The sequence below is a fragment of the Anas acuta genome, chromosome 1 (genome assembly GCF_963932015.1).
Source record: "Anas acuta chromosome 1, bAnaAcu1.1, whole genome shotgun sequence".
In the NCBI taxonomy this organism is placed as follows: domain Eukaryota; kingdom Metazoa; phylum Chordata; class Aves; order Anseriformes; family Anatidae; genus Anas; species Anas acuta.
In genome coordinates this window covers 116,883,348-116,906,998 of record NC_088979.1, presented here as the reverse complement: position 1 = coordinate 116,906,998, position 23,651 = coordinate 116,883,348, and the positions used below count along the sequence as shown (strand labels likewise).

The 23,651-nt window shown below is 38.9% G+C and overlaps 1 protein-coding gene and 1 long non-coding RNA gene across 12 annotated transcripts in view; one reads left to right on the top strand and one right to left on the bottom strand.

Moving 5' to 3' along the window:
- Positions 1–10,151, bottom strand: part of COL8A1 (collagen type VIII alpha 1 chain) — an 87,103-nt gene extending 76,952 nt beyond the window's left edge. For both annotated transcript variants that reach the window (XM_068696052.1, XM_068696054.1), the window contains exon 1: positions 10,024–10,151. The gene's annotated coding sequence lies outside the window, so the exon portion shown is untranslated. The remainder of the gene's footprint in view (positions 1–10,023) is intronic.
- The window catches only part of LOC137863215 (uncharacterized), a 216,414-nt gene that overhangs the window by 27,265 nt on the left and 165,498 nt on the right, over positions 1–23,651 (top strand). For all 10 annotated transcript variants that reach the window (XR_011100757.1, XR_011100764.1, XR_011100760.1 and 7 more), the window contains exon 4: positions 4,556–4,668. This is a non-coding gene — a long non-coding RNA (uncharacterized lncRNA). The remainder of the gene's footprint in view (positions 1–4,555; positions 4,669–23,651) is intronic.

The following is a 23,651-nucleotide window of genomic DNA, read 5'->3' as shown; positions in this document are numbered from 1 at the left end:
GGAGGGTGTGCCTGTGTGAGGGCATGTTCACAAGAGTTTTATTTCCAGAACAAAATAGGTACATCTGGAAAGAGCATAATCAAGGTTGCCAGACTCTGGCACTGCTACTAGAAATAATCCCTTCTCAGGAAGGTACCAAAATGTGGCTGTCTGGTTTGCCCGCAGGTATCTGGGCATTTTTCTTGGCAGGCATGAGTACTGGCAGCTGTTTGGCATTTTGGTTCCTGCCCCAACTAGTGTCTATTCTTTCTTTGCTGAGGATGGAAGGATATGCCTGTGGTTAAATCACTGGCCCAGGGATTAGGCAAAGTGGGGTCTGTTCAGATTTTAGTCTGCATCCTTGGCCTGGTCACTTAAGAAAGAATTTTGAAAAGTGCTCAGCACCCACAAACAGGATCAGATTTTTCAAAAGCGCTCTGCTTCCACTGAGGCCGTGGCCAGATGATCAAAGGAACTTTTCAGAAAATTTGGCCGCAAGAGCCAATGCGAGAGCTACTGGGTGCTGAGCACTCCTGAAAATCTGGTTCTCATTTAGGTGCCCTGGTGGGAACCAAGCTCTCCCAATAGCCCCCATCACGATGGGAAGACACTTGAGAATCTGGCCAGCAGCAATCCCTTGAAATGTTACACCAGCAAATTTCTCAGTGCCTCAATTTCCTCTAAAATGAGAGTGACATTGCCAGGGTGCTTGTAAGGATAAATTCATTAATCTACTGTATGTGATGTTCTTGGATGCTTCTACAGCAGGAGAGGGAGGTGAAGCATTTGTAGTATAGTATCTTTCCAGGCATACCAGTCATCTATGTAAGCAGGAGTGTGTTAAACAGACTGGAGCATGAATCTAGGAGTCAGCTTTTCTGTATGCAAAGTTTTCAATTCGTCAGGTTCAGGAGCTGCTGCTCTTTATTTTGCGTGAAACCCCTAATTGTGAGTCAGGGTTCTACCATAATAGGGGATGTTAACAAACAGATGAAAAAGACTCACCCTGAAAAGCCTTTACACTAAACATGAGGTGGGGAAAATACATTGGAAATAAATGATGAAGCTGCTCTGTTCAGCTGTTTGCCTTCTGAACTCCCTGCCTGTTGAATACAGTAGTTTTATCATACTCTTTCCTCACATGATATTCTTTTCTCACATCCCACCAAAGTGTTTAGTGGTTTCTTAGGAATTTGGAAGTCTTCAAATTTGAACTTATAAAGAAAGTAGCCAATCTTTTCAATAGATACCCATATGCAGGAATGTTTTTGGCAGGTGCTTTTTTTTTCTGGTTTTAGCACCAAAGAGCCTTGAATTCAAAATGGACATTTTAATCATCTTTGCTGTTAAGTTCACAGTGGCCTCAATTTTGCCTCCAGATGGAGAAATCTGAAAGGTCCTGTGCCTCCTGCCGTGTGTGCTGGAGCAGCATTCCTCCTCCTTCCGAGCAGCCCCTCCTCACAGGATGCGACATTTTCTTTCCAGCTGACAGAGGAGCTTCACCCCTCCCTCTCCCCCCTATTTTTGGCCTTCCAGCACTGTCAGCATCTGTGCGAGCTAATGCTGCCCAGATCCTTCTCCAAGGGGCACTGAGGGCTGGCACGCAGACGTGAAGCCCCCAGGCTGTATCTGCGAAACCCAAGAAACCTCAAACGCATTGTTTCCATAAATGCTCCTCAGCTGACTGGGCTGCGGGGAGTTTCTGTGCTCCTCAGCCCTTGCCTCTCCTTGGGGAATGGGAGGCGCAGGCTCCAACTCACTTTCCTGACCGCCTGTGGGCAGACATGGTGCTGACGTGAAGGCAGCTCGAGCTGCAGCGCCACAACATGGGGCAGGAGGTGCAAAACCCATGCGTGGGGTCTCGACCGACCGACAAGGGGTCCCAAAGCAGGGCCAGTGGCCTGGCCCTTCACATAGCCCACGGAGGGTGAGCTTTTGCTGCCTCACCGACGATATCATGGCCTGGTGTGGGAGGGCTGCCCCAGGCCTGTGTGGTGACCACTACTGGTGGTTAATGGCTGCCGAGTGGTGTGGAGCCATGGCGGTGCCCCGCTGCTGTGGGAGTGTGGAGCAGCTGCTCGGAGGTTCAGCGTGGTGCTTGTTGGCCACTCCTGTTACAGCATTTTAAACAACACTATTTTTTTGTTGTTGTTTTCAGTTGTTTAGATTTTTTTTGTTTTAAAGTGGAGTACAGCAATGTTGCACCACAGTGTGACTAAGTTGAGTCAGCTGACACAAAACTCTGCCATCGTGACAGCTTTGGGGCCTCAGGTATGACCTTTCACATCTTCTAAAGGCCTCAAATTTGTTTCATGAGTTAGCAGGCCAAAATACTCCTCCCTGTCACCTTTGGTGGCAGAGCAGGAGAAGCAAGGAAACAAGAGGGAGGGTTGTGGCTCCCTGAGCTGAGGCCTGAGGTACTGTGTCCTGATGTGGCTGTTGTTTTGAAGGATGAGGCTGGATGTTGTGACTGGCTATCGTGCTAAAATTCCAGCCCTCAGTATGCATGATGAACATTGAAAATATAATAGACTTCTGTTCATTTGTTTTTTGAAATACTTGTTTTCATGACATGAACGGTTAGAAAGTTGAAAGCAAGTGTAGCATAGAAAATGTCCCTGAGCAGTCACAAATTGAATTTGTTTTGCTTGTGTTTCGCAGACCTTTTGTATTGAGTTCTTGAGAGCATTCAGCATACGAGTGACAGATGTGATGTTGAAAATAGAATAATAAAAAATATTCATTGCAAGTGAATACTGAGCTCAATGAAAGGCAGTTTTTTGTGCTTGCAGTTTGAATTTAAGAGTAATCTTGCCCTTGACTGTGGGACAGAGAGATGCTGTAAGAATTGTGTGCCAAAACTAGTCAGTTGTTTGGATTTTAGGTACTGAATATTTGCAACTTGTTGCTTCAGACCAACCAAAAGGCAGTGAGTGATGGTGACACTACAAAAGACAGGTGAGCAAAACGGATTTCCTTCAAACAAAACCTTAAAAGCCATTTGATAATGTTATAGCAGGTCAAAATGAAAAACTTTAGTGCTGTAGGTGAATCTTTGATAAGGAATTGGGCTTGGATGGTAACATACAGTCTTCTTTATTACCAGGATAGCATGTACAAAGGTCTTAGCTGTGGCTGGTAATACAAGCTTAGGGAGCAAACCCTAAAACGCTTCCCATGTTCCCCGATGTAATAATTTTTGCTTAGATCACCAAAAGATAATAGTCTGTAGGAGGTTTTGAGAACAGGGATTAAGAAATCACCCCTGCAATGGCAACTTTTGTTGCTCTGCACAGGCCTCCTGAAGTCAGCTGCTCTGGTTGGATCTGCAGGACAGCAGGGCAGGGATTCCTGTAACAGGCACAGTGTCCAACTGCGGCATGATGCTTCTATGGAAGACAGAAGCTGCTGCAGCATGTGTACCTGTATGTGCGTACAGCAAAACAGCTGAGATCTCACTGCCCAGACTTGCATGCGACTTCTGTAGCAGTAGGAACGCAGGTCATCACGAATACCTTCATCTTTCATTGGAACATATTTCTAGAACTATTCGTTAGGAAGGCCAGAATAGGATGGGAGAAAATCTTTCCAGTTGTTGCCTTGTTAATTCACATAGAGAACTACTATTTAATAAGCAGGCAGGATAGGTCTTGTGATTTGAGTTTCAGCTTGTGAATTCTGAATTACACAAGTACTGAGTCTTGTACAGCATCACATCACAAATTGTACCCACAATAAGTATTCCAGTCTCAACATACGTTCAAGAGGAGCCTAATAATGATTACAGATGTTTTTGAAAGCACAGCTGGATTTTGCTAAGCTCTGCCCACCCTCAGCAAAAATCTTTCCATTCATTGGAGGGCTTGTGCTCTGTTTGAGAGCTTTTTATTTTTTTGTCCTCTTTGAGTTGACCAGAACTTGGCTTTGGCCCTTTAAATCCTCCTCCCTATCAGCTCAGCAACCGCAGAGGCAGTTTATTACTGAAAAGAAATCTAAGAATCAGTTTTGGCCAGCATTGTCTTGGAAAGTTCATTTTATTAACATGGTTTTGGTTTTATTTCAAAAACACTTTGACAAGCACTGACATTTTTGGAACCAGTAAAGCACAAGAGACTTACTCCTAAAGGCCTAAGCTTTGCATTTTTCTGCAGCGAACAATGTGATGTGCTACTATGGTAAATTCAATTCAAGCCACTGACTGAAAGGAAATAAGTACTGAGTGTTGTCTTTTTTCCTTCATTTTCTAAAATACGTATTGTGTGCATGTTAGTGCTTGTGGGTTGTATTTGTTTAACTACTCTTAGCTTATTTGCTTTTTATCTGTAGTACAGGTGACAGATATCACTACTGGCAATATAAATTTCCCTTGTAAGGCTGCTTTTATTTCTCAACTTTGACCTAAATTAACTACCTTTTGACTTTTTTTCTTAGATTTGCCAACAGGGGTCCCAGTTGTGTGTTTTATATTAATGTCCATCAGCTAAGAGTTGGACTAGGATCACCTTATTCATTTACAAAGAAATACTGGGAAAAAATCTGAACGCTTTCTTTTCTTTTTTTTTTTTTTTTTTTTAAGGCAAGCTGAAAGAAAAATTCTGGTCTCTGAGCCAAATAAAAGATCCTTGTTCTGATATTCTGCATTCACTGGAGCTCTACACGTGGTGGAAAGAATGGAAGGGCAGAACAGAGGTAAGTTGTTTGCTGGCATAAGCAGACTTGACTACTAGATTTCTTCAGCGGTAAGTTGACTGTATTTGGTTTGAGCGTCCCTGGGACTGTGCCACCATCAGTTCTGTCCCCTTGAAAATTATACTGAGTACGAGGGAAGACAATGTAAGCATCTCCATTTCAGTGACTGTGCTGTATTATGTATGTCTTGTTGCTTCACCTCTGAACACTGGGTTTTGTTAGAACCTTGGTTTGCTCTCTGGAACTTTAAATGGTCAAATGCTTTGCTTGAAGGTCCCCGTGCAAGTCTACAGTATACTTCTGCCTACTTCTTTCCCTTCAGAGACAAGAATACAGTATTGGTCTAGAAAGAGTATCTGCTTTTTTAGTTATCAGGAAACTGCTGCAGATGTTTAAAAAATCTGACTTTAATACACTTTCGTTTTCTAGTCCATCAGGCTGTCAGTTCTGACTCATTCTGCCTTTAGTAGGATAGGTTTTGTGTATCCTATATGTTGCTGTGATAGATTTCTAGGGGTTGAAGTGAACTGGGATACCTGACTTAGGAGTTCTTCATTGTTAGTGCTATGGATGTTTATTTAAAATAAAAATCATCTCTTAAGTTAGCAGTATATATATATATATATATATATTTTTTTTTTTTTTTTCATCTCAACTTTGTTTCAGAGTAGCTGCATAAATTACGTGACCTGTTTCTCCAGTTGCATAACCAGATTAAACAGGCCTTTCCTTAAAAGAATGGAAAAGATCTATTTAGGTTATTTTTGGTTTTGTTTTGTTTTAGGTGGTCTTGTTGGTACCATTTATTTCTTTTTGGCAAATGTGGTGTTCTCAGAAGCTGACCTTCAGAAGTGTTGTAATTTGGGATTGCTATGAGCATTTGTGATAACAGGCCAGACACCTCTAGACTAAATATAGTGAACATAGGTAAACTCCTCTTGAAGAGGCAGAAAAAGCAAGGTGTTCAAATGAGTGTATACCAGAAGGATGCATACCAGAAGGATGCTCTTGCTGTGTGATATTATGAATGGCGTAGCTGCTAGCATGCTTCTGAAATCTTAAGTGGAAAGTTTCTTACCTCCCAGGAACTCCGTATTATTTTTGAGTGCCCTCATGTTGAACTCAGTGTAGTTGCTAATGCGACCCCGCGAGTAACGATGTCCACATACGTGCACAGACACCACAGTCATCAGTTTACCGCTTGCACACAGCACTGGGAATAGAACTTAAGACCTTCGCCTCCGCAAACACAGCTGCTCATCTGGCTGTGGGCTTTGTAGCCAGCAGAGGGAACTGATAAACACTCTCATAGGGCTCCTTTATATATTTTTTTCTAACCAAAAGAGGGCACTGATTCTCACTCACTCCATTACATATCACCCCTCAACCATTTCACCTGCCATTCAAGAAGCAACAGGCTTGTATTCATCTTGCTTTTGGTATGAAATGTGGCTTTGCATGAAGAAGTTTTAATCATCAAAAGATGTCCCTAGACTGCATAGTGGTATTAATCCCCTGCAGTGCAGTTATGAGACATTAAATTCATTACACATCAAGACAATTACAGAAACACATCCAACATTTCAGGAGTATGGGGAGACCAAGCACAATTGTTTACTGATGTGTACAGAGAATAGGCACAGTTATTGCACAAGACCCACAAAAGGCTTCAGAACCAGGACTCATCATTATCTTTTTAAACACACAGCTCCATGACTTTTGCTGAAGCAGCATTCTCTTAGCACAAAAAATAGATCTCACTTTCTTATGAAGGAAAGGCCATAGAAAGGAAACATATACTAGTTAGGGTTTTGTGTAAGTGAAGACGTAAGAGTAACTTCTGTTCAGTTAAATATGGATATTTGTTGGTTTTAATCAAAGATGGATCAAACCACCTCTGTTTTTGTCTTTATTGTTCCTCGGTACAGTAACTCCATTGAACCGTTGCTTTTTTACAAACATGACGCTAGTGAAAATTAAAAGTTATCTCCCTGTGGAAGGAAGGAACCTAGTGCAGTAGGATAACCGGAAAGTCAAAAGAGTAAGGCAATATATGAGGGTATATTTAAGCTTCAGGGATAAAGATATAATCTTTCCTGCCCTGGGTTGTATAGGAAGACATAGAACAACTGGGCTGAAAATACTCTTGGAGGTGTGCTTTTGTACATACGACAATCATCTTATCACCACCTGCAGCAGAACATATAACCATTAATTATTCTTTTTCTAGTCCTTATCATTCTTGCTAATCTTCTGCATCAAGCATCAACACATTGATTTTTCTTGATAATGCAGTATTCATAAGACCACTCTCGTGTTACCAAGATTGAGCTCTTACGGTTAGGTGTTGCCTGTTGTTTCTGGTCCATGGCAGTGGATCTGTGCTTGCTCATTCTGACAAGATTGCGTTAGTCTCAGCTAACCACAGAGGGTAAGAAAGGGGTGTCATTTGATTATTTATTTATTTGATTTCCCCTCCAAGAATTAGTTTCAAGTCCCGTTAGGGGTTTTTAAATGATTTCAAAGGAAGTTCCTAAGTGTTAAGAGTGAATTAGATTCTCTCAAGAATTTACACTGAAATTCTCCCTGCTGTTCAGCCCTAAGGAGTCATACAAAGACAGATCAGCTGCGAAGGGATGAATTTTATAAGGCTGAATATGAAATGAAGTTTGGGATTAAAGCGCTGGACTGGAACTTAGAAGAGCTAAATCTGACTCTCTGTTCTGCAATGAATTTTCACTGTGACCATAAGCAAAACCAGTCCATGTGTTTAGTATCAGAATGGCCAGAGGAAACACATATCTGCCTCACAAAGAGGTGGTGAAAATAAATTCATGAAGACTGCAGTGTTTCTCAGTCAGTGGTAATGGCAGGCCACTGAGTAAGTAGTCAGTGATAAATTTGTCCTGAACCTAGTACAGTTATACCTTTTCTACATATCTAGTCTAGCACTTTTAACATCAGTGGCAATTATTCTAGTAGTTTCACTGGGCGTTTATACCCTAAATGAACACCTTAAACAAAACCACAAGTGCAACCACGAAGAGAAGCGGCTAAACATGCCTGCTTAACACTTCACTGGTCTATGGATGAAAGAATAATATAATCTCATTACCTTTACTTCGTTATTCTAAAATATTACGGTTATTCCTCAAAAAATCCAAATTACTTCTGCTCTCATTGATTTTCTCTTATTGACTCACCATTTTTTTTTTTTTATTATGGTTATAGCAATATTTTAAAGTGATAGTATTTTTTATCTTAATATCAGTACGTTTTGTAAAAAAGGAGTTTCAGGTCAGCACGTAGGTCAATAAAGGCGTTTCTAGGCGTTTTAAGTTCTCTGTGAGACATTCTGCTTGCAGTTTCCCTTCATCCCCTGCTGCAGAGTGATGCTCAACTGAATTATCTTCAGCCTAAGAGAAACTGCTCAGAGGAGATTCTGATCTAAATTAGACACATTCCTTTCAACAGAGTTTTCTTAATATGCCCTGCAATCCATTTTTGAAATGCCAAAATGCTACATTTCACAGCAGGCTTTAATAAAAGATATTTTGCTATATATATTTTCTTGTGGCAAATACATTTTTTTGAAGTTTTCATATTGAAAATTGCACTGTTAGAAACTGATATATCTGATGGAGTAAAATTCTGTATCAGTAATGAGGCTTTACTGCCAGATTTTAGACATAAATTTTGTATGCTTTGCCCTTAAAATCACATATCTGTACTTTACAAGAGGAGTTCTTTGATTTGGAGGGGGAAGGGAGATTTGCTATAAAAGTCTGATGTTAACTAAACAGTCAAATTTTGTAGCTCAGGGACAGAATGTCTGTTATAGGAGTAGACCCTATTGTTTTTTCGCACTTCTTCTATGGGCAACTTACATGGATTACCTGGATGCAATTATAGTTTTACTGTAAGCCTACTATAGAAAGTACTGTACTTTGTTTTTGAAGAGTTACTTTTGTTTTTTAAAGATACTTATGTAATCTTCCAGGCGAATAGCTGAAGGCAATGTTTGCTTTTTCTCCATTAGATACAACAAGTAACATATAAAATACAGGAAAACAAACAAGCAAACCTCAGAGCATCTAGAAAAGGGCATTTTGAGCAGAGTTCTGCTGATGCTCTACAGAGTTATAGCTTAAAATGTTGCAGCTAATGTGGCTACAGTTGTGTGGACATAACTCTTATTTAGAAAAGACTTATTTGGGGAAAGAGCAACAGAGTCAATTTAGAAAGAGAATTATTTTTCTTTCAATAAGAAAACATCCCTTTTTAACTGCAACATGTATTACAGTATAAACAAACTATTTACAGTCAGCATTCACTGCTTGCATTTGGTAGTTCATGCTCTCTCCCTCATCTCTGAGCACTGGAAAGAGGCAATCTAGGATTGGGATTTCTGTGATGGAGATGGAGTTTCTTTAAACAGGTGACTGTGTGCTAAAAGTGCTTTGACTCACACAAAATAAGAGACTGGTACTAGTCACTAATAGATTTGTCTCTGTGAGGATGGATAGAGGAATAGAGGGGAGTACAAACATAGTTTTGAAAGCACTTAGATTTGAATGTTTCAACTATTCAGCAGCTGTCTGCATGAGATACTTAACTTCTCCTTCCTGTAGCATTAGAAATGCCTATATAGGCAAACTTGGTAAAACATACTTCAGGCTGATCTACAGATTTCACAGACATACAAAGTCTATTGTTCCAAGAAACAGGATTTTGCTTGTGAAATGTGTACTTTAAGCATATTTAGTACCAGACAGTGAACTCCATCAGCTTTCTTATTGTGCTTCTGTGAGGGCGTAAGTTCAATTATGCCTTTTTTTTTTTTTTTTTTAAGGCAGTGAAATCTGTGAAGATGCACTTCAGTCTCAAGACTGGCTCCATCTATCTTGTAAATTACAATAGTAATAATAATAATTAAAAAAAATTCCTCCTTGAGTTAGCACTATGAGTTAGCATTAAGCATTTTTTTTTTTCAAACTGAACTAAAGGCAGCTTTAAAGTGTACTTTTTTTGCTAGCTTTGGACTGAGAAGATTATTAAGAGGGATAATAAACTGTTAGAATTGGTCTGGATATACTAACCTCTTCAAAATATATCAGAAAGGGAAAGAAGACAATTTCTCAGCCACACAATGTTTCCCAGCAAGATCTGTTTTTATTTCATTGCTAAAACAACAGATTGTTACTAACTTAACTGTCAGATGACACTCCATCTAAAAAAAAAAAAAAACAAAAAACACCCTGCCAGCACCACCCAGCAAGGCAGTGCTAGAGTTCACGTTAAGGCTTCCTTGCAACAGCTGGTTAGAACAGAAACCTGAAGTAGCAGTAATCTTACCTTGAGTGTACAAGATCCAAGGAGAGAAGATCACTGGTTCAAAACAGTGGAGGACTGAGAAAGTGCTCTGATCAGCTGCTGGTAGCATGCACTTGGCTTTTATGTGCAGGTGGGAGGAGCTGCTCCCTACGGTAGGTGGGCAGTAAGGATAGCAGGCAGACAGCCTTCAGAAGGCATTATACAGTAGGTTTTTGCTCTTTGGGGACAGAGGGAGGGGGGAAAAGCAAGCTGAATGGCATTTACAGGAGAAATAGTGTTGGATTTATTAGTTTGTTTTTAAATTATTTAGTTAACTGAAGATTTTTCTATTATATTTGTTTCTCTAAATCTGGTATAATTGTTCTGGTTACAGTTATAATGCTACTAGGTCTCACTTAGTCTTTTGGAAATATTTTCACAGCAGTGAGCTAACACAAAGTGATTATCAGAAAGGCGTGCGTTTCCTTTTCTAAGAAGGAATAGCTATGAAGAAGCAGCTTGCTCTATGTTCCAAATGTCCACTCGATCACAACTCTGGAACCCTCCTGAGTTTCTCTTGTGCTGTGCTACCCAGCTTTTCCTTGACACAGCTGTAACGTGTTCCATCTACACACTGACTTTCTAGCAGTTTAGTTTAGCGGTTTTATTGTTCCCTGTGTCTGAGTTCTAAACAATTTTCCCAACTGGTATTCTCAAAAGGCAAATGTAGCCAAAAAGACAAACCAGTAGGAATACACATTCCTGGTGGTTTCTGTGTAAAATTATTCATTGTTCATTTTAACTCATTCACTGCTTTCAGGGCACGGAAGAGTGGGTGGCACAGTGTCCAGACACTGGCTCCTGGAGGTAAAACAAACAGTTCTACCCATCTGGAATGCACTGATCCTGTGTTTGCACAAGTCCCTGAATGAGGCATCTGGTCCTTGATTGGTATTATTTATCATAACACACGAGCAAAACCTGTGTCATATTGGAACATTTGTGAGTGGAGGAAGCCAGAAAGATAGAAAAGGAAGGGGAGGACAGTGGCGTGAAATCAAAGGGGAGGCTAGAGGCACAACCTGATTAAAAATCTGGGGAGGGCCAGGCAGAAAAATGAATGAGAATTTGAATCTACAGTGTTGGGATAAGCAAGGTTGTAGTGAAGGTGATGGAGGGTCAGATATATTATATACCACTTCTTGCACTGAAGGGCCAGACTTGTCTCTGGGTGAAGAGGTATGAGAGCCTTGTAGAACTTCTGTCAATATCCTGATTTTGTTCTAGGTGTTAGACTCTTGTGTCTCTATTTTGATATCTGAATATATAAGTGATGCTCAATGTAAATAGGTCTCAAGTCCAAAGATACTTATGTTGGGAATGCATATTAACTCTTAAGATGGACTCAGAGAAATAATCACTTTCTTACTGTTCTTTTCCTTTTCTCTTGATTATAATGAGCACATTTATTTATTTATTTAATGCATGCAATCCTATTTGTCCTTGTCCTTTTACAAAAAGGCTTAGAAACCAATTTGGGTATCCGTATCAGTGGCAGAAGTACCTGCATAACCTAGGTGATAGAGGCTCTAAGATTCAGAATGGTTAAGTCATGGGACTGGTTAAATTGCTCTGTTTTCTTACAGCTATCAGGTCCCTGTTAATTAGGGCAATTTCTACATTGCTGAAACTAATTACCAATAAAAGTCATGTTATTTTATTTCTGCTGTACTCGATGCATTTTTACAATTCTTATGTAGAGATGAGTACTCTGAAGAGGTTAGTGTGGTTTTATTCAGAGGCTACACTAGCAATGGTAACATAGGAATAGGGTCAGCAATGGTACAAATTATAGCGGTAGGTTTATGAAATTAGTTCAGGCGTGGGCACCTTGTGATGGTTCGATTAAATGATGCAAATAAACTGGAATTCTATTCATCTAACATCTGGCTTTGTACTTTCTGAAAATCTTGACCTAGATTCCTATAATTAGAGAGTAAATAGATATCTGGTCTCTTATTTAATGACTAATTTAATTCCTTAAGTCCTTATTTGAAGACTGATGATTCACTGTCTCAAAATTGTTGGCCTTCCTGTGGGTCCATCTTAAAATCAGTGGATGCTTTTTATAAGCTCAGTACCTTCTAAAGATCAAGCTACTTTTTTATTGGAAACAAAAGCTTAAATGTAAAAGACTATCTGTAGGTTGATTTTTATTTATTTATTTAAGCTTCAGGTGCTAAGTGCCACTTTTCAGAAGTGAGTCAATACTCAAGTGAACTCAGTATAAAGTCCTCCATTCTCCACTGGTTGTGCACAGTGATCACATGTCCTACTGTACGGCAGATTCAAGGGTAACCTTATCTTTTTATACTTCCAGAAGAGGAGAACTAAGAAGTTTTTTTTTTTTTTCTTCAGTTCTTTCCTTCAGGGAATCTTAAAGCACTTTCAAACATTAAATAAACTTATCAACAGATAAAATAGATGAGAAGTATTAAACCATAGTAATGATTATTTAAGCACCACTGTGATGTAATTATACGGAAAATTACTGGATAAGACTAGCGTGTTAGGTGTAGTCACTGCATTGCTTATCTTCCCTAATGAGATTTTTAGTAGATGAAAACTTTACCAAAACCGCTGAGGGAAATTTGATGTAGGTTGTCATGTGATTAGCTGAATTTCAGGGCACACTTCCAGACTGGAAAGTACATTCAGTGTGGACACATGGAGTCTTGTTCCTATGACAAGGAGTACTGTCCAACGTTTCTAAAACTATTAGTTCCTATCTACCTTTTAAAAATAGGTATCCTGTCAAGAATACTTGCAATGCTGTAGCCCTCTTGCTGCGTTCTTACCCTGAAATATCCAGGTGAGTTTGCTCTGAGTTTCCAGTAATGGTCTTGGGGCAGCTTGTGCTTTTAGCACATCCAAAATCTGTATCAGGTATCTGCATTATATTGTAGTAGGGCTATATTTGTAGTGTAGAATAGGACTATTAGTAAGGGCATCAGCTTCATGAAAGTAGACTAGACTTGGAGAGATTGTTTTACTATGCTTTTCTTTTGGGAAGCGTACATGCTCAATTAAAAACTGCTGCATTTAATATGATTCAGCAATGCATCAGAGAGCAAGATAATCACCTGGCAGAATTCAGCTAACCTTTTTTTTTTTTTTTTTTTTTTTTTTTTTTTTTTATTGTGGCTCTACATAAGGTTCTATACAAAATCTCCTGAAATATATTAAGATTCATTTGGGAACTCTGAACTCTTCCATGGAGTGGTAGAGTGCCCTAGCACTTTTTTACTGTTTAGCAGATTTGGCTGCTGTCCTACAATAGGATTCTACCAGGCAGCCTTTGCAGCTGTCTGAAGGCAGAAGTGTTACTACACAGAGTACTGGTGTACCCAACAGCATCCCTGTAGCATGTTACAATTATGAAACAGGTCCCAGATTGCTAGCGGGGCAGCTGTCATGGCTATATTTCTACAATCATGTATGCATATTTGCTCTTCAGTCAGTTTTCTATTAAACTAAATTTGTTCCAGCATACGAAGTGCACGGAAAAGAGGAATTATTAACAGAGGTGGCACTATCCTTAAAACACAGGTCACAACTACAGCTGTATAAATGAGAAGCATTTTACTGTAAATCTTATAAAAGGAGATATGCCAAAATTCCTACATATATTCCAATAAAGGAACTAAGTGATTACTCCCAGTTTGAGTGTAGCTCAGCTAAAATAAATGCGGCTGAATGTGTTGGCAGTGGATGCAAAAAGAATCAACCTGAATGAATGGAGAGTTTGACTCTGAATAAATCATGTTTTGTATGTCATCACACCAACAGCTCTGGTAGCTGGCTACTTGCTGTTTGGCAGTATTATTAAAGGAGGAGAAGCTCTAAACAGTTAAATAGCATGGTGATGGCAGAAAATGAGCTGTCAAGATCAAGATGTCAACATTTTTGTTCAACACAAACCAGATAGAATTAGAGAGACCTCCTAATGTAGAGCAGGATAATACAGGTAACAGTAATCTTGTGAGGTAAAAGTTGACTCTTCCAACTTTCATCTATAATTTAAAAAACATTATAATTTAAAAAAAAGTTTCAAAATTTTTGTGACATTAGTTAATGGAAAAAATATTTTGACCAGCTTATACGTAAATTTTTGCTAAACTATACCACCCTAATGGAAATGTATTCTTTTCATTTTATTTGACTGTAGGACTAAAGACATGAATGATTTCTCTACTTGAACAGCAGTATACTTTATTAACCTGTGGTTTCAGGCAACATTCTTCTGTCATGCTTCTCATCATTGTAAGTTATGTCCAAAGCATTTCCAGCAAACTTGCCTTTTAGACAATTAAATGCAACAGTGCTGCAGTTTTTATAGAGCATTGTCTTTTTCCATAGTGAAGACTCAGACCTAGAGGGGAGAATAAGGGGAGAGAGTGAACAGTTTTCAATTAATTTTCTCCACGTCACTGAGAATGTCTGATGTCCACTGTCACATTTGCATCCATAGATTAGGATTACACAGGTGGTCTGGCTGCAGACCACTGTATGCCAGTCCGATGCAGGACACAAAATCAGGATATATTTTGAAAGTACAGATCTTGTGCTCTAGGTAAGCATACGCCTAGGACTAAATGTGAGTGTGGAAGGAGTACCTGTCTACCTCAACCAATACTTTCACCTATATGTCAAAGCTTGTTGTCTAGCACATAAAGTGATAAAGGCAGAATTGGGGAAAAAATGAAAGATTTGATACAGAACATACTGTAGCCACAACTGATGTTATTCTGCATGCATCTTGCCTGTGCTGACTCTGTTTAGTGTTGTGTCCACCAGTGAAAAGGGAATGTGGTCCAAAGCTGCTAGTATTTGACCACTCCATCCAGCCCATCATTGCTTGCACTGTTTGTGTCCTATATTTTCAGTCTTCCTGTGTCTGTGTGTCAGCTCTGGCTCTTTCACTGGGATGTGCTAGCTGACTACCATGTCAAAACAGAATAAAGATCCTTATTTGTAAGAGACATGCTTGGCAATGTTAACTTATACCTTCTAGAAAAACAGCTAGTCTATGATATAGTGTAAGCCAGATTGAACATATGAAAGTTGGGAACTTGCTGACTGGGGGACATTTATGCTGAAAATATGGGAAAGTCTTGACAGACAGCAAACTGAACAGCAGCCAGCAGTGGGCCCTGGCAGCAAAGAAAGCCAGCGCTGTCTTGGGCTGTAGGAGTAGGAGCACAGCCAGTAGCTCGAGGAAAGTGATTATCCTCTTATCCTCAGAGATTACTAGGCTCCATTTAGAATACAATGTCCAGTTTTAAGCCTCCCAGTGCAAAAAAGATATGAAGGAACTGGAGCGAATCTAGAGGAGGACAACTGAGGTGATTGTGGGTGCTGGAGCTCTTGCCCTGTGAGGAGAGGCTTCAGGAACACAACTTGTTCAGCCTGGACAACAATGGGCTCTGAGGGGACCGAACAGCTGCCGCTCAGTACCCATGGGAGGGTTATCGAGTGCGTGGAGAGGGGTTCTTCATGGTGGGAAGATGACACAGCAGGTTGCCCAGTGAAGCTGTGCAGGCTCTGTCCTTGGAGATGTTCAAGAGCCAACTGGATAAAGCCCTGAGCAGCCTGGACTGACCTTACGGCTGACCTTGGCTGACCTTTCTTTAGGCAGGGCATTGGGCTGGAGACCTCCTGAGGTCTCTTCCAAATGAAATGATCCTGTGATCCTATGCTATAGCACAACAACATTGAGTAGTGCTTCTCACACTGTGGAAGAGTTCAGATGAGCTGTTTTTCAGCTGCATTTAAAAGACTGGGGCATTGGCCCAGGGGATGATCAAAGTTGATAGTGTCTTTGTTTTAAAATCTAGAGTGTATGTGCATTTCTGAAAAGTAACCAAGATTACAAACGAAAGTCTTAACTTTTAACATATGCTTTGGGATTAAATAAGACTTGTCTTCAGTTCCACCAGAATGTGCTTGGTGGCAGTATTATGCATTCTCTGTGTAGGTTTTGAGTATTTTTCTTTTAAATAAGTTTCCTGAAGGTTTATTTAATGAAGCCAAGTGGCACGCGTTTTGGCCGTAATATGTATTCTTTTAAACCTCTTTGCCAAAAGATTATATATTGGTTTTTATTTTAGAAAGCTAATTTGTGCTGTTTCAAATGAAATATAGCATCCTTGGAAAAATATATTTCTGATCAAAGGAAATATTTGCCCCAGTGACACCAAGGTTAAAAAGGGAGTGAAACAGAATTTGAGTAAGATGTTGGTGCTACACAGATCTCATACCTTATTTCATAGATGTTTTGTCCCTACACAATTAGTCTTGAAATAATGACCATTTTTTGCTACCTTGATTGTGTCATTAATACATTTTATCCCCATACAAAAGAAGTCCTATGGAGACAATTAAATTATCTTCAATAACATTCAAACTGCTTAGTATTACTATCGTTAAACCGTAGGAATCTGATCCCAAACATCTTAATAGTTTTTTCTTCAGGGCTGAGGAAAAAGTAGCTCAATTGCATGTTTGGCCATTGGCAAAATTATTTTAAAAGACGAATGACTTAGATTTTTTTTTTGAAACTTAAAATGGGCCTAAATTGTCCTGGAAAGGAAAAGTTTGTAAGGAACACCTAAAACACATTATAGTAACAACTTACACTTTCTTCAAACTGCATCAGATTTGGGGGAGATGTAATATTTATCCTAACACCAGAGAATACTGTGTAAAGGAAGCGGGCCAGCTTATTATCTCTGTTGTACCATGGCAAAACAGGAGCTGGGAGCACAGCCATGACTGGTGGTGCTCACACAGATTTCAGTGGACTTGCATTTCCATCTTTTTTTTTTTTTTTTTTTTTTTTAAGGCTTCTTTCTCAGCTGTAATATATCAGAGCACAGCCTATGGCATGTCTAGCAAAGACAGCAGACAGCCTGTCAGCTTGATGCCATCTGCAAGCGTTTCATTGATTCTATTACTTTTACTACAGATAAAGTTGTAAGCAGTCTTGTATCTATTGATCTTTGGTTTTCACTTCAGTGTTTCCACTACTTTTTTTCTAGTGTAGCCATTAAATCATGTGAACTTGTTACCAGGAACTGTAAACTTAAGTCATGTAAGTTATGAACTGCTACAGGCACCCCATTTGCTTTTTTTTTTTTTTTTTTTTTTTTTTAAACAAAATACTTTAATGAATTTCTGAAAGAGAGCAATGAACTCTGGAAGTACGTACTCTGAGTTCATACTAACACTATGATTAAGAAGACATTTGAGTGATCTGTTTGGCTTGTCTCTCAGATCTTTCATGAAACACCACTGAAATCATTGCCACTGGGCAGCAACTATATTAATTTTCTGATATAGATGAAAAGGGTTTCCTCACTGTATTGGAGGACAGATACCAGACTCAAGTAATTTTCACTGTTCCTAAGCTTTTTCAAAGTATCAATGTATTATCAAGTAAGAATCTTGCTTGCCAGCATGTTCATCATGAGCAGAAAAGGAATACAGGATGAGTGCTTCATGACACGTTGGCATTTGTGCATGCATTCCCAAAGTGGTACTTTCCCCCCAGAAGAGCAAAAGTGTAGTGTTTCTTCTGTAGAAAGCTGTTTTTTTCTGAACATTCAAAACACTGCTATGAAAGAATGAGCAGAAAATAATCATTTCTGTTCTGGACAGTCAAAGGCATTTTCCTAAAAGTGGGAATTCGGTTATGACAACTCATTGAAGTTCATAATAATCTCCTTAGTTTTATTAACTTGTCTCCTTTTGCATAATGGATAAATTCTCAGTGTGTTTCTCTGCTCCTGTTAAAACTGGAAGAGTTAGATCAATGTTGGCTATTTTTCTTGAAATAGCATTCAAAGCTTTAATAGGCTTTTGTTAACACACTGTAACATGGTGAGTTACACTAGACAAACCAGTGACAAAAGAGTAAGCTCACTGCCTACTTAACCAAAATCTTTTGCATTTAAGATGATGATGGTAAATTTAATTTTCATTTGTCTGTCTTGGATAGCCTTAGTGACAATCCACCGGCCAACCTGCAGAAAGCATTTTCTTGTTTTCCTCATCTCTGATCTCCCTTTGGCCTGGAAATTAAGAGGAACTTTTATAAATAAGAAGCTTATTGTACATGACTAATCAGTGAATTCTTCTCCTAATGCAGACCAGTTATATTCGTGTCAGAGGGATGAAGCATCCAGAACTGTCACAGCTTTTGTAATAGGAGCGTGCTTCCACAGCTCAAGGAGGAGGGTAGGACTGCTAGTACAGACCCTACGTGCCCCCATGGGAGGATGCACCGACCTCTGCTCTAAGTCACTGAGCTAGTGATGTGGCTTTCTTGTATCAGAAAACTCCTAGACTGTATATCAAACTGCTTATAGCACCATTTCCAAGCCAGAGCTCAATATTATATATATTTTTTAATTAATAGAGAAGTTGACATTGTTTTGTTTCTGTGAGTGCTCAGTTCAGTCTTGTTTATTTTACAGAAGTACAAAAGCTCTGCTAGCTAGGATCTGTCGTTCACCCAGTTGCGGCAAGCAAAGGCAGACCGAACTACTGAAGCTTCTTCTCTAAGCATAGCGTGTTATGCAAAAGCCTTTCTGCTCCATCCAGATGTACAGGCACTTCATATCTTAAAGCATTTATTTCTATTTATGTTGGACTGGGAAGAGTGTCCAAGTGTTACTTTTTCTCAAACAGTTTAATGTTTGTGTGTTACTGTTAACATTTGAATAAGCACTAAGCCAAAATGGTTTTGTTGCACAGAACTCAGATGAAGTTCATGCCAATTAAAGAAGCGTTTACATATTTATTATTAGTTTTTAAATGAATGGAATCAGCTCCCTGTAGCTCCATTGGGCTTCTCAGCAACACTTACAGAGCAGTTCTTCCCAGAGATCCTTAGAAATGAACTATCAGACATACACCATTGACTATGCAAAGAAGTAGGCTGTTCTGTAAGCCAGCTGCTGTTTGGGAACTCCTATCTGCATGTTCTTAGCCTGCTACAAAGGTGAGGTAGCTCTGGATAGCGAACCTTTCAGGGAAGAGGGATTTGGTGGAAAATGCTGACAAACTTATCTTGTATTTGTGTGTTTGTGCTATTGTCTATCACTATTTACCTGATCAATTGTATCTGACCATTCCAGAGGAATTCTGGGGGTAAGTCCTTGTTCAGTTTCTGGTTTGGGTAACCAACTGAAGTCAGAGATACTTATTCATACCATCTGATTCAGGAACAATGAGAATAGACTTTCTCACAGGATTCTCTGTGCTTTTCTGGTGGCAGAGGAAATACCATGGCTGCAGCCTTTCTCAGGCTTTTATGATGTGTGGTTTTGGATGAGGAGGACATTGTCACATGTACTTTGTTAATGATTTGGAACTTTCAGCTTCTTTTCTCTATAACTTTTCTTTAAGAACACATTCATGTTAGTTTAACTTTTTTTTTTTTTTTTGCTTAGTCTTATGGAAGTAAAAAAAAAAACACAGCAGAGTACTCTTCTACTGAGCTATTTCTTGTGCTTGCATCTCCAAAGGTAGGCTGTGTTGCTGGACGCACATACATGTACATACTGTTTATATACATTCATACTGTTTCCATGCTGGAGAGTTAGGAAATATTTTTTAAATTGCAGTCAGGTTGTCTGAAGCAAAAGATTTTTTGTTGGCATTTCCATAGTTACAGTAAATAAAGATGTGAAACTGGGATGAAATTGCAGCTGGCTTGAAAGCTAGGTAAAGCACTTTTATTTTTGGAAGGAAGTTTCGTCTTTGCACAATTTGTTTAAGGTTGTTTTAAAATTGTTACAGATTTTGTTTTGCACTTTCTCTTCTGATTCTTGCTCTCAAATTCACTGCATCTGCACAGTAAAAACATTTTAATTTTACATCCCTCTGTAACGCGGGTGGTTAAGTCATACAGTAACAGCAATCGCCATTGTATGATAATAGCAAAAAAATATTTTATTCTGTTTTTCATGATGTTCAAGACCTCATCCCAGTGAGGCCCAGTTTCCACCAGGCCTTTCCAATCATGTCTCTGTAGGCTAGCTTTATGATTCTGGAACAACAAATTTAAGGGTGAAGTTCATAAGAACTAGACAAATGGACATGGTCAAAGCTTCTGATTGTTGAATAGTCTACAGAAAGAGATGAGGCGGAATCAATATCAGATTGCACTCCAGAAACTTGCTGATACAATTACTCTTTTCATAACTTCTTTTCCAAGATGACGGCTCACTTCATGTTTTAATTATCTTGAGGATTTGAATGTGGCTGTGTTTCAGAGATGCTGGATTTTTTTTATATTTGTATTTTTAGAGAGCACCGTGTGCTCATTTGCTGTAGACAGGGTCCTTACAACTGATTTTAGACTGGAGGTTGAATTTGATAATGTTTTTTTAAACTTTGCTAACAAATGTATGGACCTCCAATATTAAAAAAAAAAAATAAAGAAGAGAAAAGCAGATCTTGGAGAGGCAGTGTGCAGAGCTTATCAATATATTCTCTGTAATGCAGTCAGAACCAATGAATAATATTTAGATTCTGTGGTAATTCTGTTAAAAAAAAAAAAAAATAATAAAAATAATAAAAAACACCAACAAACATCAATATATCCATATAATCCTTCTTGTAAGTCAAAACAGAAGTCTTCATGAGCACCTCTGAGCTCATGTTACTTCACCATATTTTTCTCCAGACTTGTGAGAAGCAGGAAATAGGAGGGTCCTCAAGAGATTTTCTTGTTTGACTTGACTTTGGATGGGGAAGGGGAAACAGTGCATCCCAAGTGTGACTGACCAGTGGAGGTACCTTCAGCATGCCTGTTAATTTATTTACTTCAGAACAAGAGTCAGAAGCCAGTCATGATCTACAGATGGGTTACCAAGTAAAAATAGGAAAGCAGTTATATTTAAGTGTCACTGTAAAATATCTGCACTGCACACACTGGCTATGGAAGGAGGATCAAGGATATCTACTGAGCATAAATATTTAACTTCCTCAGTGCCCCCAAATAACATTTCATGGCATAATATTTTCCACATTTCTGAAGACAATTGAGAATAATTTATAATACATGAGGACAGAAACTGAGTTTTTATAAGAACAAATGAAGTTTTTGAAAAGTGTTTATATGTAATTAGTTGATTTAGCAGTGGTAAGTGTGAGTGTATGTATTTAGACGTATGCATATTCAGATGTGTTTGTCCTGTACAGGCTTGAGGCAGTAATGGAATGGGTGCCTTGAATTTCTTTGATCAATTATTCACTAACTGCCATTCAATTGGTTCCTAAAAATTTGGGCTGAATAAACCAAAGGCATAGACTATGGATCTTTGGAGAAAAAAAGATTTTTTTAAACCAAAAAAAAACAAATTCTGGCTTTCACCATCTGAATATTTGAGGTGCCTTTGAGGTATCCTTTTCATGTTTGTTTGTTGACGTTTGTTTGTTCACATAGCACAGTGCTTTTATAGCGTGGCAATTTCTGCAAGAAGGGGTCCTCCTGCACATGCAAAAATATTCCTACTTTGCTCAGTGCTGCTGAGTAAGGACTTGCTTCAGGCATGATTCTAGAAAGATGTGCAGTAATCTGGGAGAATTCAGAAACAGAGCAAGCAGAATGAGCAGCTATGTAACTTCTGACCTATAAGGAAGTTGGAGAGTTTGGATTTTCTAGTTGAAAGAGAAAATTTAGGGGGAACACTTAACAGTCTTCGGAACTATGTAAAAGGGCATTGAAAAGAGGAAGAGGCAAACAAATAAAAAGTCAAAATTTGGAGCAATAAAAAGCAGCATTAGCTTTTTTTCTTTCTTTCTTTTTTTTTTTCATTTTGCGGAAGGATCTCAGCTAGTCTGTTTGTTTACATTGGAACATTTGTACAGCCAACTTTAAAGACTTCTGTGTTTCATTGGGAGTTATCCAGACAGTGTGTGAATCGGTATCAAACACTTTAAATGATGGATCACATGCTTTGAATAGCAAGTACTTGAGGCCCTTATTACTGTGGAAAAAATTGTGTGCAGTTCATAAAGTTGGAATATAGTCACATAAAATAATGAAATAATTCTCAATACTGTTCAGTGATTGATTCTGACCTTAAATAGGCTAAGTTATTCCTATAAACTGTCCGGCCACATTCAGTATTTATTTTCACTTCTGAATCATTCAGGATTAATGTTTCCAGGTTTTCCCCTATATTATTCAGTCCTTATGTTTCAGATTATTTCCTCTTAGTACTAGCTAGCATTACACTTAAAAAATAAATAAATACATGGCTATTTTCTGCTGATGTTTCCAGTCCCTCATGTCTATATATCTTTCACTCCTTATTTGTAGAGCTGTTGATAGTTACAAAGAGTATTGCTTGAAAAAAAGAAAATATATGCGGAAGATATTTCCAAAATACTATATTAAGTGCGCCAGTGTTTCTGAAATACCTTAAAATGATCTTTCAGTGTCACAGAAATCAGCTCAATCCCAGAAAACTGGAAAACAAAAAGAAGATTGCTGCAATTTCTAAATGATTCTCCCCTACATTTCAGCCTCCTTCCTCTTCTTGGAGCAATTCAATAGACACGAAGCCCCTAAAATCCAATTAATATCCCTAGTAAACTAATGGAATAGATGTTACAGAAGAAAATTTCTAGACTTCTAGATAATGTTTGATTCTAACGATGATGTGTTGCTGCTTTTCATAAGAGAAGAAAACAGGCTTAGTGTGTGAGTCCTGTGCCTTCATAAGTAACGTGATTACTTTCACTAGATCAGGAGCATACTGTGAAACTAGGGTTTGCATGTGTGACATCTACCCAGATTGTGAGGAATACAGGTGTAAAGTGGGAATACAGCATCATTACCAGAAGGTAGTAAACAATTAAAAACAAAACAAAAAAATATAACTCTGTTTCTGAAATGCCATCCAGTACTCTGTGACTTTATAAATAAGTTGCTGCCACTCGGTTATTTTCTATGTGTGTGCACATGCATGTGTCTGTGATTGCTTGTAGAGATCTCCTAGCAGATCAATGTAAGTTAGACCATTTTTCTTTTCAGTTGAGCTACACAGTGGTTTATCTGTGTCTTGCCCAGTGGCCAAGGTATTCAAACATTAGAAGGGGAAACATTTAAAAAAAAATAAAGAAAGAAATTACAATTTGTTCTCCATTTATGCAATAAATTTAGACATGAGCTGGAATCTATGTCCCAGTTCAAAGTTAGGGTATTTTGAAGTGTATTTGAAGTATCAACTATATCTGCAATTAAATTTTCTATTTACTTATAACCAGTTCTTAGGGAGAGGTGGTACCCACTCACAAGGAAATGGATATCAGATGAAATTAGCATAAATACAGCCAAATGAACAATGCAGAATCTTTGGGCCGTGCATGTTTTCTCTTTTCTCCCCATGGCACTGGAGTTGTTGTTCACCTACACTGGAGGAGCTCATCAGAGTCCCCCTGGGCTATGGGAGGAGCGTGTGCTGTACAGAGGGATGGTGTCTCTGCTTCTGTGGGGCTGAGCCTGTGCCGCAGCACCCAGCAGCTGCCTCTGCAAGGGAGTGAAGGGAAGCAAAGGGGAGAGCATCGCGTGCTGTAAGCTTGTCAGGACCAAC